This window comes from Tarenaya hassleriana, unplaced genomic scaffold (genome assembly GCF_000463585.1).
Source record: "Tarenaya hassleriana unplaced genomic scaffold, ASM46358v1 Cleome40, whole genome shotgun sequence".
NCBI lineage: Eukaryota > Viridiplantae > Streptophyta > Magnoliopsida > Brassicales > Cleomaceae > Tarenaya > Tarenaya hassleriana.
In genome coordinates this window covers 1,190,268-1,201,969 of record NW_010966882.1, presented here as the reverse complement: position 1 = coordinate 1,201,969, position 11,702 = coordinate 1,190,268, and the positions used below count along the sequence as shown (strand labels likewise).

Below are 11,702 nucleotides of genomic sequence, written 5' to 3'. Positions count from 1 at the left end.
TCTCCCTAAAAACCACCCTTTGACCTCTAAGTTAGGAAGCTCATAGGAAGCAACAAGCCCTAGAGAATACGATGTAACCTGACATTCCTCTGTCATCATCTCGTTAATGAAAATCATTCGGAGACATGAGTGCATCGGAAACGAAGGCTCGGGTCTAAGTTGTGGGACAAGAACACAAAAGAAAAGAAAAAAAGAGTGACGCTTGTCAAATTCCAACGTCCTAGAAGCCTAAGATTGCATGAGAAAGAAAAAAAAAGAGAGAGAAAGGGAAAGAAAGAAAAAGAATAAGAATACAAAAACAAGAACAAAAAGGAAAGAGATAGGGCAAAGAAAAATAGTGAGAGTATGGGCCAAGTAACTTTTAGAGACCTCAATTGGGATGTGTTTAGGAGACATGCTCAACAAGTAGGATATACTCCATTTTAGATCGCGGGAAACAATGGAAATCCCATTGATGAGCTTTCGCTTGCATGTTGGAGAAGATAGAGTATACCAAACCCGATTTCATTCGCAGCGACTCTAACCTGTACAACCAATCCATTCAAAACCTCCATTTGTTCTCCGACTATATCTTATCACCCCTAGATAGTTTTGTAGCTGCACATTTACTCGAGGACGAGCAAACCTCAAGTCTGGGGGGATTTGATCACACGGATTTTTCGTTGATTTTTCTAACGTCACACACTTCGGTTTTTCTCATATCTTAGGCATAATAGGACGTTAGACGGTCATGGGTAGGATTCTTTCCTCCATTTTCCTTGCAGGACGATCGAACGAGGACATTTACGCACGAGGCACGGAAAAGGAGTGGAATCGAGAAGTCCCGGAAGACTCAGAGAAAACGGGCGGACCGCCTGTTTTAACAGGCGGTCGCTCGTTGTGATAGGCAAGCAAGTGAGCGGTCGCTCGACAAAACCGGTGGTCGCTCTGCGCGACTACAGAGAAAACGAGCGGCCCGCTCGGTATGCCATGCGGTCGCCTCGAGTCGACAAGAAGAACAAGCGGTCGCTTGTGAATATGAGCAGTCGCTCACCCTGAAAAAAACGAGCGACACTGAAGAAAAAATGAGCAACCCTGAACAAAAAGTGAGCGACCGCCCGATATCAAATCCGGTCCAAAAAGGAAAAGCCCGATTTTTGAGGAAAAACCTAGTTTTTGCACTTAGACAAAAAGGAGATCTTGAGGGGAGAGAGGGGGACTCGACACTTTGGAAGAAAAACACCTTGGAGAGGAGAAAAGGGAGATTTGGAGACCTAGGGAGACATCTTGAAGGAGGAGATCACCATTGAAGACCATATTGAGCATTTCTTCTCCTTTTCTATGTTCTCCCCTTTTGTTTTCTGTTTTGAACCTCTAGATGTGGAGTAGTGACTTTGTTGTGGGTGAGGGATCCCCACATTTGTATGGACACCTATGCTTATCTATGATGCTTTTGAGTTTTCTTCCATTGGTTTGATGTTTTGTGCTTAATGCTATTGATTTGGATGAAACCCTAATCGATATGACCATAGAACACATTGATCATAGGGATATGGGAATGATGTTTGGAACCAAATGTCAAATGAGTGAGTTATTCACATTGGGAGATGGCTTAACTTGCTTAGGGTTCATGATGGGGTACATTAATGCATCTAGAGATCATTTGGATCATTGGAAAATGGGTGAATCGATTCTCTAGGTAGTGAGTTTAAGCTTGGGAGAGACAAACTCTAGAGGAAGTGCTTGAAACCCCCAATTGGAAGACAAACCCATAAGCATTGTAGCATCACTAACCGTCCATGCGATTCTTGAGGGATCCCGAACCTACAACGCTTCAAACCATCGTTTACAAACCGTTAATTTTTATTGCTTTCTCGTATTCCGACACTTGCCACAACCCACATTTTCATTGGACCACCTAATCTAGCTTAGAGATAGACTAATACATCCTAGTCCTCGTGTTCGACCCCGGTACTACAACTACCGTATACTTGCGGATAGTGGTACAAATCGGGTACTAAATATAAGACTCGGTGCGTGTGCATCAATTTTCTCTTGGTTCGTCCAAGTTCAGCGATTGGTACGTCCATAGCCACCACTATCCATCGTTTCTTGTCCACTCCTTCATAGTTCGGAACAAGTTCGAGAGCCCACAAGGGTGAGTGATTGTTCCCAGCAACCTACCTTCCATCGTTCCCCCTCGTATCTGAGTACCGATTGAGTTCGAGTGCCTCTCAAGGCCAGTGATCAATCGGCCCTCAATCTCCTACCATCCAAGCACCTAACCGAGGCTCCATGGGGCGTATATCATTTTGGTATCAGAGATGTTCGCTCCAACGGATGCTTGAAATCCCGGGTGAGATCGTTCCCTTTTCTGAGTTCATTGTTGTTTCGATTCCATTTCATTTCCTCTCCATCACCGACAACAAATTTGAGGGAAATTGATGTGCATCTATTTAAGGGCTGATTGCAGCGTATTTTGGCAGGCCAATTCCCCCCGTGAACACCCGAACACCAGCAGCAACCTCCACGAATCACGACATCGGAAGCTCTCGGTGAGATCCTTCCTTGTCTATCTTTTTCGTTCTTTGTCAGTTCTGTTTCATTTCGGTGTGAGATCATTGCTGTATGCTTACGTTCCTTGATCAAAATCTGACTAGAAACTTTCGGAAGTCTACTCGAATCTTCTCGCACGTTCGTGATTGTTCGCCTCTTAGCTTCGATCCTAGTTGTGTATGAGGTTTGTTTGGGTATCATTGCTCAGCTGTTTGCTTTGATCATAGCTCTGTCTTAGTACGTATTGCCTTGATAGTTATCGAGCATTCGTTTGTTGCACTTAGTTATATACCCGACAATGTTGCGTGATTGTTTGATATTTGTGTGGAAATTGCTCTTAACTCGAGGATAGAACAACATGTATTCTACTTTTGTACGCTTGTAGAACTCGTAGGACAAGTGATTGTTGCACGTTGAAGTGTTGTTTGCGTGTTTGAGCGAGCTGTGCGAAATGAGTACACACGAAGCTTCCAATGAGGGAGCTAATTAATGTTAGTCAAGTGAGGGTGTTATATTTAGGTTCCTCCAACAGATCATGGATAGGTTGGCACGACTAGAGGAGAATAGACCTCATGCACCTCCCGAACCTCGCCCTAGAGAACCTCTAGCTCATCCAAGACGAACCCGAGACCCTAATCCCGAATTCCTTAGTGACGACAAGAGTGATGTAGGACCACGACATAGACCAAGAGAGAGGGTTGTCGAGGAGATAACCGATCGTGAGGATTACCATAGATGCAGAGCCCCGAGGTCGAGAGAGAGGGTAGTGGAAGAAATCGTTGAACGGAGATACCCCCTAGACGTAGAGGCCATAGGCCGCGGGCTCGAGTTTCCGAAGAGGAGTCAGAGTACGACGATCCACTGCTTAGACCCCTTAGACCGAGAGATAGGATACGTGAGGATGGGTCTGATGCTAGTGAAATACCAGGGCATAGGGAACACCTTCGTCCTAGAGCTAGACCACCTAGGTGGGCCGATGTTGTCGAGGAAGAAGGAGAGCATGAACACCGACAACATGGGAGGCAAGGGGCTGATCTTAAGCTTAAGCCACCTTTGTTCATAGGAAAGGTAGACCCTGAGGCCTACTTAGATTGGGAGCGTCGCATGGATAACATTTTCGAATGTTACTCATATTCGGACCGTAAGAAAGTCTAATATGCGGCTACCCAACTAGCCGAAAGCGCCTTAGCATGGTGGGATCGTGGATAAATGAGAGACGATGTGCTCACATAGAGACGGTGGGAACATTGAGAGAAATGAAGGTATTGATGCGTAAACGGTACGTACCCCCTCATTTCCACCGAGAACTCCAACGCAAGTATCGGCAAATCTCACAAGGTGCTAGAACGGTGGAAGAATTCTTTGAAGAGTTTGAGCACCTTAGGAGTCGGTTGGAATTAGATGAGGACGAGGAGGCGGTGATGGCCTAGTTTCTCGACGAACTTAACGAGCGTATTGCCCGAAAGATCGAGCGTCATCCGTACCACAATCTCCATGAGCTTGTGCACCTAGCCGTGCAAATCGAAAAGCAAAACCAAAGGAAACGAACCCGGCTGAGTAAGCTCAAAACCCCTCCTAGTCTTTCCTCGCCGATACCCAAACCGTCAGTCATTCCCCGAAAGGAACTTCCCGAGAATCGTGGCAACCGTGATTATCGGGAAAAAGGGAAATCCCCCGAAACATCGCAAACCAAGTCCACCCATGACGCTTCTCGTGACACTAGAGCTAGAGAGATTATGTGTTATAAGTGTCGAGGTAGAGGTCATATGGCTCATGACTGCCCAAACTCCCGAGTGATGTTTATCACAGATAAGGGAGAGTATGAGTCACTAGACGAGGAGGAAGCGGGAGATCTCGAGGAAGAGATCGAATATCCCGATAGCAGAGAACTCTTGGTTACCCGACGAGTTCTTAGTGCTATGGTAAACCCGGACGAGACAGCACAACGAGAGACAATATCCCATACTTGGTGCACTGTCCAAGGAAAAGTTTGTGGGTTGATAATCGATAGCGGGTCGTTCACCAATGTGGCTAGCGCCAACATGGTAAAGAAACTCGGTCTTACACCCGAAAAACACCCGCACCCCTATAAGCTCCAATGGTTGAACAACCAAGGGGAAATCAAAGTTAGCGAGAGAGTAAAGATCCCTTTTAGCATCGGACGTTATCACGATGAGGTCGTGTGTGATGTCGTTCCCATGCAAGCGGGACACATGCTATTAGGGCGGCCTTGGCAGTTTGACCGAGAGGTCATGCACGATGGACGGGCCAACCAATACTCTCTTTTATACAACAAGAAGAAGGTTGTGTTAGCTCCCCTCACACCATCTCAAGTTCACGAGATGCAGCTACGGCTAGCTCGAGAAACCAAACCGAAGAAGGAAAATTTTACCTTCGGTCTAGTCAAGTCGAAAAGGTCATTCGATAAGGTCCTACGGTTCTCTTGATAGTCTTTAAGGACCAGATTACTCTTAGGACCGAATCGTCACATGAGAGTCCAGTCATTTCATGGCTACTTGAACAATTCCGGGACGTATTTCCCGAAGAGATTTCGGCTGGTCTCCCTCCGATAGGCGACATAGAGCACCAAATCGATCTAGTACCCAGTACCCCACTCCCTAACCGCCCCGCTTATCGCATGAACTCCGAGGAGATGAAAGAGCTTGAAAAACAAATTCAAGAGCTTCTGAGCAAGGGGTATATTAGGGAAAGTCTAAGTCCATGCACTGTGTCGGCGCTTCTAGTACCGAAAAAAGACGGGACTTGGAGGATGTGCGTAGATTGTCGTGCGATAAACAACATTATGGTCAAATACCGCCATCTGATTCCCCGCCTTGATGATATGCTCGATGAGCTTAGCGGAGCCACGATTGTTTCCAAAATCGGCCTAAAAAGTTGTTATCATCAAGTCCGGATGAAAGAAGGCGATGAATGGAAAACCGCCTTCAAGACAAAGCAATGACTCTACGAGTGGCTTGTGATGCCTTTCGGGCTCACTAACGCCCCAAGTACCTTCATGAGGCTCATGAACCACATTTTGAGAGGCTTCATTGGAAAGTTCATGGTCGTGTACTTCGACGATATCCTCATTTATAGTCGCACCGAGGAGGACCACGCGAATCATCTTGAGCAAGTCTTGACCACACTAAGGAAAGAAAGCCTATATGCTCGTTCTGTACTAACGAGATAGTGTTTTTGGGCTTTGTAGTCAGCTCTAGTGGTTTGAGAGTCAATGAGGAGAAAATCAAAGCCATTACGGAATGGCCAACTCCCACCACGGCTTAGCTAGCTTCTACCGTCACTTCATGCGAGATTTCAGCAGCATAGCCGCTCCCCTTACTGCGGCAATTAAAAAGGATGTACCATTTGAATGGGGAGATGCACAAGAGCGAGCCTTTGCTGTGCTCAAAGACAGCCTTAGACATGCTCCCATCTTAGTTCTTCCGAACTTTGACAAAACTTTCGAGGTCGAGTGCGATGCATCCGGGATTGGCATAGGAACTTTCCTAATGCAAGAGAAGAAGCCCGTGGCATTTTTTAGTGAAAAACTAAACGGGGCTGCACTCAATTATCCGACCTACGATAAGGAGCTATATGCACTTGTGCGAACTTTAGAGACTTGGCAGCATTATTTGTTGGCCAAGGAATTCGTAGTGCATTCGGATCATGAAACACTAAAGCATCTTAAGGGCCAAACCACTCTCAAGCGTCGACACGCTAAGTGGTTAGAGTTCATCGAGACATTCCCGTACGTCATCAAGTACAAGAAAGGAAAAGAGAAAGTTGTGGCCGATGCATTGTCTCGCCGACACACTTTGATCTCGGTTATGGAAACGAGATTGTTCGGCTTTGAGCTCGTCAAAGCACGGTATGAAGACGACTGTGACTTCAGTACCATCGTAGAGGAATGTCAAAGAGGAGGCCACGGGCCATATTATTTGCATGATGGATACCTATTCTGTGATAAACGATTGTGTGTCCCTCAAGGATCCTTACGAGATGTCATACTCCGCGAAGCTCATGGAGGAGCTCTAGCTGGTCACTTTGGGGTAGATAAGACTTTGGCCGTAGTACAAGAGCATTTCTTTTGGCCACATCTCATAAGGGACGTCCGGAGATTTTGCGCTAAGTGCATAGAATGCCATCGAGCTAAGTCTAAGGTGCAACCTCATGGATTATATATGCCACTACCGATCTCCACGCAACCTTGGGTCGATATTTCCATGGACTTTGTCGTTGGACTCCCCAAAACCAGGGCATAGGGAACACCTTCGTCCTAGAGCTAGACCACCTAGGTGGGTCGATGTTGTCGAGGAAGAAGGAGAGCATGAACACCGACAACATGGGAGGCAAGGGGCTGATCTTAAGCTTAAGCCACCTTTGTTCATAGGAAAGGTCGACCCTGAGGCCTACTTAGATTGGGAGCGTCGCATGGATAACATTTTCGAATGTTACTCATATTCGGACCGTAAGAAAGTCCAATATGCGGCTGTCCAACTAGCCGAAAGCGCCTTAGCATGGTGGGATCGTGGATAAATGAGAGACGATGTGCTCACATAGAGTCGGTGGGAACATGGAGAGAAATGAAGGTATTGATGCGTAAACGGTATGTACCCCCTCATTTCCACCGAGAACTCCAATGCAAGTATCGGCGAATCTCACAAGGTGCTAGGACGGTGGAAGAATTCTTTGAAGAGTTCGAGCACCTTAGGAGTCGGTTGGAATTAGATGAGGACGAGGAGGCGGTGATGGCCTAGTTTCTCGACGACTTAACGAGCGTATTGCCCGAAAGGTCGAGCGCCATCCGTACCGCAATCTCCATGAGCTTGTGCACCTAGCCGTGCAAATCGAAAAGCAAAACCAAAGGAAACAAACCCGGCTAAGTAAGCTCAAAACCCCTCCTAGTCTTTCCTCGCCGATACCCAAACCGTCAGTCATTCCCCGCAAGGAACTTCCCGAGAACTGTGGCAACCGTGATTATCGGGAAAAAAGGGAAATCCCCCGAAACATCGGAAACCAAGTCCACCCATGACGCTTCTCGTGACACTAGAGCTAGAGAGATTATGTTATAAGTGTCGAGGTAGAGGTCATATGGCTCGTGACTGCCCAAACTCCCGAGTGATGATTATCACAGATAAGGGAGAGTACGAGTCACTAGACGAGGAGGAAGCGGGAGATCTCGAGGAAGAGATCGAATATCCCGATAGCAGAGAACTCTTGGTTACCCGACGAGTTCTTAGTGCTATGGTAAACTCGGACGAGATAGCAGAACGAGAGACAATATTCCATACTCGGTGCACTGTCCAAGGAAAAGTTTGTGGGTTGATAATCGATAGCGGATCGTGCACCAACGTGGCTAGCGCCTACATGGTAAAGAAACTCGGTCTTACACCCGAAAAACATCCGCACCCCTATAAGCTCCAATGGTTGAACAACCAAGGGGAAATCAAAGTTAGCGAGAGAGTAAAGATCCCTTTTAGCATCGGACGTTATCACGATGAGGTCGTGTGTGATGTTGTTCCCATGCAAGCGGGACACATGCTATTAGGGCGGCCTTGAAAGTTTGACCGAGAGGTCATGCACGATGGACGGGCCAACCAATACTCTCTTATACACAACAAGAAGAAGGTTGTGTTAGCTCCCCTCACACCATCTCAAGTTCACGAGATGCAGCTACGACTAGCTCGAGAAACCAAACCGAAGAAGGAAAACTTTTACCTTCGGTCTAGTCAAGTCGAAAAGGTCATTCGATAAGGTCCTACGGTTCTCTTGATAGTCTTTAAGGACCAGATTACTCTTAGGACCGAATCGTGACATGAGAATCCAGTCATTTCATGGCTACTTGAACAATTCGAGGACGTATTTCCCGAAGAGATTTCGACTGGTCTCCCTCCGATAGGCGGCATAGAGCACCAAATCGATCTAGTACCCGGTGCCCCACTCCCTAACCGCCCCGCTTATCGCATGAACCCCGAGGAGATGAAAGAGCTTGAAAAACAAATTCAAGAGCTTCTGAGAAAGGGATATATCAGGGAAAGTCTAAGTCCATGCATTGTGTCGGCGCTTCTAGTACCGAAGAAAGACGGGACTTGGAAGATGTGCGTAGATTGTCGTGCGATAAACAACATTATGGTCAAATACCGCCATCTGATTCCCCGCCTTGATGATATGCTCGATGAGCTTAGCGAAGCCACGATTGTTTCCAAAATCGGGCTAAAAAGTGGTTATCATCAAGTCCGGATGAAACAAGGCGATGAATGGAAAACCGCCATCAAGACAAAGCAATAACTCTACGAGTGGCTTGTGATGCCTTCCGGGCTCACTAACGCCCCAAGTACCTTCATGAGGCTCATGAACCACATTTTGAGAGCCTTCATTGAGGCTCAAGAAGGACGATTGTTTCCAAAATCGGGCTAAAAAGTGGTTATCATCAAGTCCGGATGAAACAAGGCGATGAATGGAAAACCGCCATCAAGACAAAGCAATAACTCTACGAGTGGCTTGTGATGCCTTCCGGGCTCACTAACGCCCCAAGTACCTTCATGAGGCTCATGAACCACATTTTGAGAGCCTTCATTGAGGCTCAAGAAGGCGACGATATCCTCATTTATAGTCGCACCGAGGAGGACCACGCGAATCATCTTGAGCAAGTCTTGACCACACTAAGGAAAGAAAGCCTATATGCTCGTTCTGTACTAACGAGATAGTGTTTTTGGGCTTTGTAGTCAGCTCTAGTGGTTTGAGAGTCAATGAGGAGAAAATCAAAGCCATTACGGAACGGCCAACTCCCACCACGGCTTAGCTAGCTTCTACCGTTACTTCATGCGAGATTTCAGCAGCATAGCCGCTCCCCTTACTGCGGCAATTAAAAAGGATGTACCATTTGAATGGGGAGATGCACAAGAGCGAGCCTTTGCTGTGCTCAAAGACAGCCTTAGACATGCTCCCATCTTAGTTCTTCCGAACTTTGACAAAACTTTCGAGGTCGAGTGCGATGCATCCGGGATTGGCATAGGAACTTTCCTAATGCAAGAGAAGAAGCCCGTGGCATTTTTTAGTGAAAAACTAAACGGGGCTGCACTCAATTATCCGACCTACGATAAGGAGCTATATGCACTTGTGCGAACTTTAGAGACTTGGCAGCATTATTTGTTGGCCAAGGAATTCGTAGTGCATTCGGATCATGAAACACTAAAGCATCTTAAGGGCCAAACCACTCTCAAGCGTCGACACGCTAAGTGGTCAGAGTTCATCGAGACATTCCCGTACGTCATCAAGTACAAGAAAGGAAAAGAGAAAGTTGTGGCCGATGCATTGTCTCGCCGACACACTTTGATCTCGGTTATGGAAACGAGATTGTTCGGCTTTGAGCACGTCAAAGCACGGTATGAAGACGACTGTGACTTCAGTACCATATTATTTGCATGATGGATACCTATTCCGTGATACACGATTGTGTGTCCCTCAAGGATCCTTACGAGATGTCATACTCCGAGAAGCTCATGGAGGAGCTCTAGCTGGTCACTTTGGGTAGATAAGACATTGGCCGTAGTACAAGAGCATTTCTTTTGGCCACATATCAAGAGGGACGTCCGGAGATTTTGCGCTAAGTGCATAGAATGCCATCGGGCTAAGTCTAAGGTGCAACCTCATGGATTATATATGCCACTACCGATCTCCACGCAACCTTGGGTCGATATTTCCATGGACTTTGTCGTTGGACTCCCCAAAATCCAACACGAGGACTCTATCTTTGTTGTCGTGGACCGGTTCTCTAAGATGGCTCACTTTGTGCCGTGTGCCAAGACGGACGATGCTAAACACATCGCCGATCTATTCTTTCGAGATATAGTCCGTCTCCATGGCATACCAAGGGCAATAGTGTCAGACCGAGACTCCAAGTTTCTCAACCACTTCTGGCGGACACTATGGAAAAAGATCGGCACAAAGCTCATCTTTTCGATGACTTGTCATCCGCAAACAGATGGACAAACCGAGGTAATTAATCGTACGTTGTCTACTCTTTTACGAGCTACCATCGGAAAGACCCTAGAGAATTGGGTTGAGTGCATACCTCACATAGAGTTCGCTTATAACCGAGCGATACATTCTGCCTCGAAGCACTCCCCGTTTGAGATCATGTATGGCTTCAATCTGATTACACCTCTTGATCTCATCGCCCTACCCGACCATGAGATTCTTAATCTCGACGGAGCAAAGAAGGCCGAGTTCATTAAGCAACTACACCAGAAGGTCAGAGACAATATCGCGAAACGAACCGAGTCTTACGCATGACACGCCAACAAGGGCCGCAAAACGGTAACATTTAAGGAAGGTGATTGGATTTGGCTGCACTTTCGACCCGAGCGTTTCCCGGATAAACGCAAGTCCAAACTATCACCTAGAGGCGATGGGCAATTTCAAGTCATAGAGCGAATTAACGATAACGCCTATCGTCTTGAGCTACCCAATGAGTTTAATGTTTCCGATTCCTTTAATGTGGTTGATCTACTTGTTGGTTAATCTACGGGTTCCTAGCATGCGATCATATCGATCTAGGGTTTGGTTTACTAGGTTTCATGCAGCGGAAGAAAAATCTAAACCTAGTCAAACGTCACACGCTACCAAACTCGCAGAACCCGAAAGATCGTGTATATCACCGAGGGAATCGTTACTTACCTCGTTCTCGATGAGTCTTGAAGTTTATTTCGATCCGGGGCCTGTTCTAAATCACCAAGAGCTGAAAGTACAGCTCCTCTACACGTATCCACACCGATGGGAAGGATTCCAAACGATTTGGAACGAATCTGCTAGGATTAGTGAAGAAAAGGGTAACTCAAGAGACGAGATCCAATCCCGGGACAATAGAAATCCAAGAGAACAGCTTCTCTAGGGTTCTAGGGTGTTTTTCTGAGTTTTAGGTCGGCTCTCATTTAGTTTAGACGAAACCCTAAACTTAAATAAGATTAGAAAACCCTAAAATTCGAATTTTGGAAATATTCCGGATCCCGGTCCGCCGGACCAGGAGCTTGGTCCGGCGGACCAAGCTTAGTCCGAGGCCCACGCACCGGCTGACCTGAAGGCTTGGTCCGGCGGACCACGCGTGGTCAGCTCCGGACCAAGACCCTTCTTGGTCAGCTCGGTCCGACTTGTCATTTCTCGGTCCG

General features: G+C 46.9%; 2 pseudogenes; both read left to right on the top strand.

The window, feature by feature from the left end:
- Positions 1-4,301: 4,301 nt before the first annotated feature.
- LOC109117130 lies at positions 4,302-7,071 on the top strand (annotated as a pseudogene).
- Positions 7,072-7,626: 555 nt separating this feature from the next.
- On the top strand, positions 7,627-11,485 carry LOC109117129 (annotated as a pseudogene).
- The last annotated feature ends 217 nt before the right edge of the window (positions 11,486-11,702 follow it).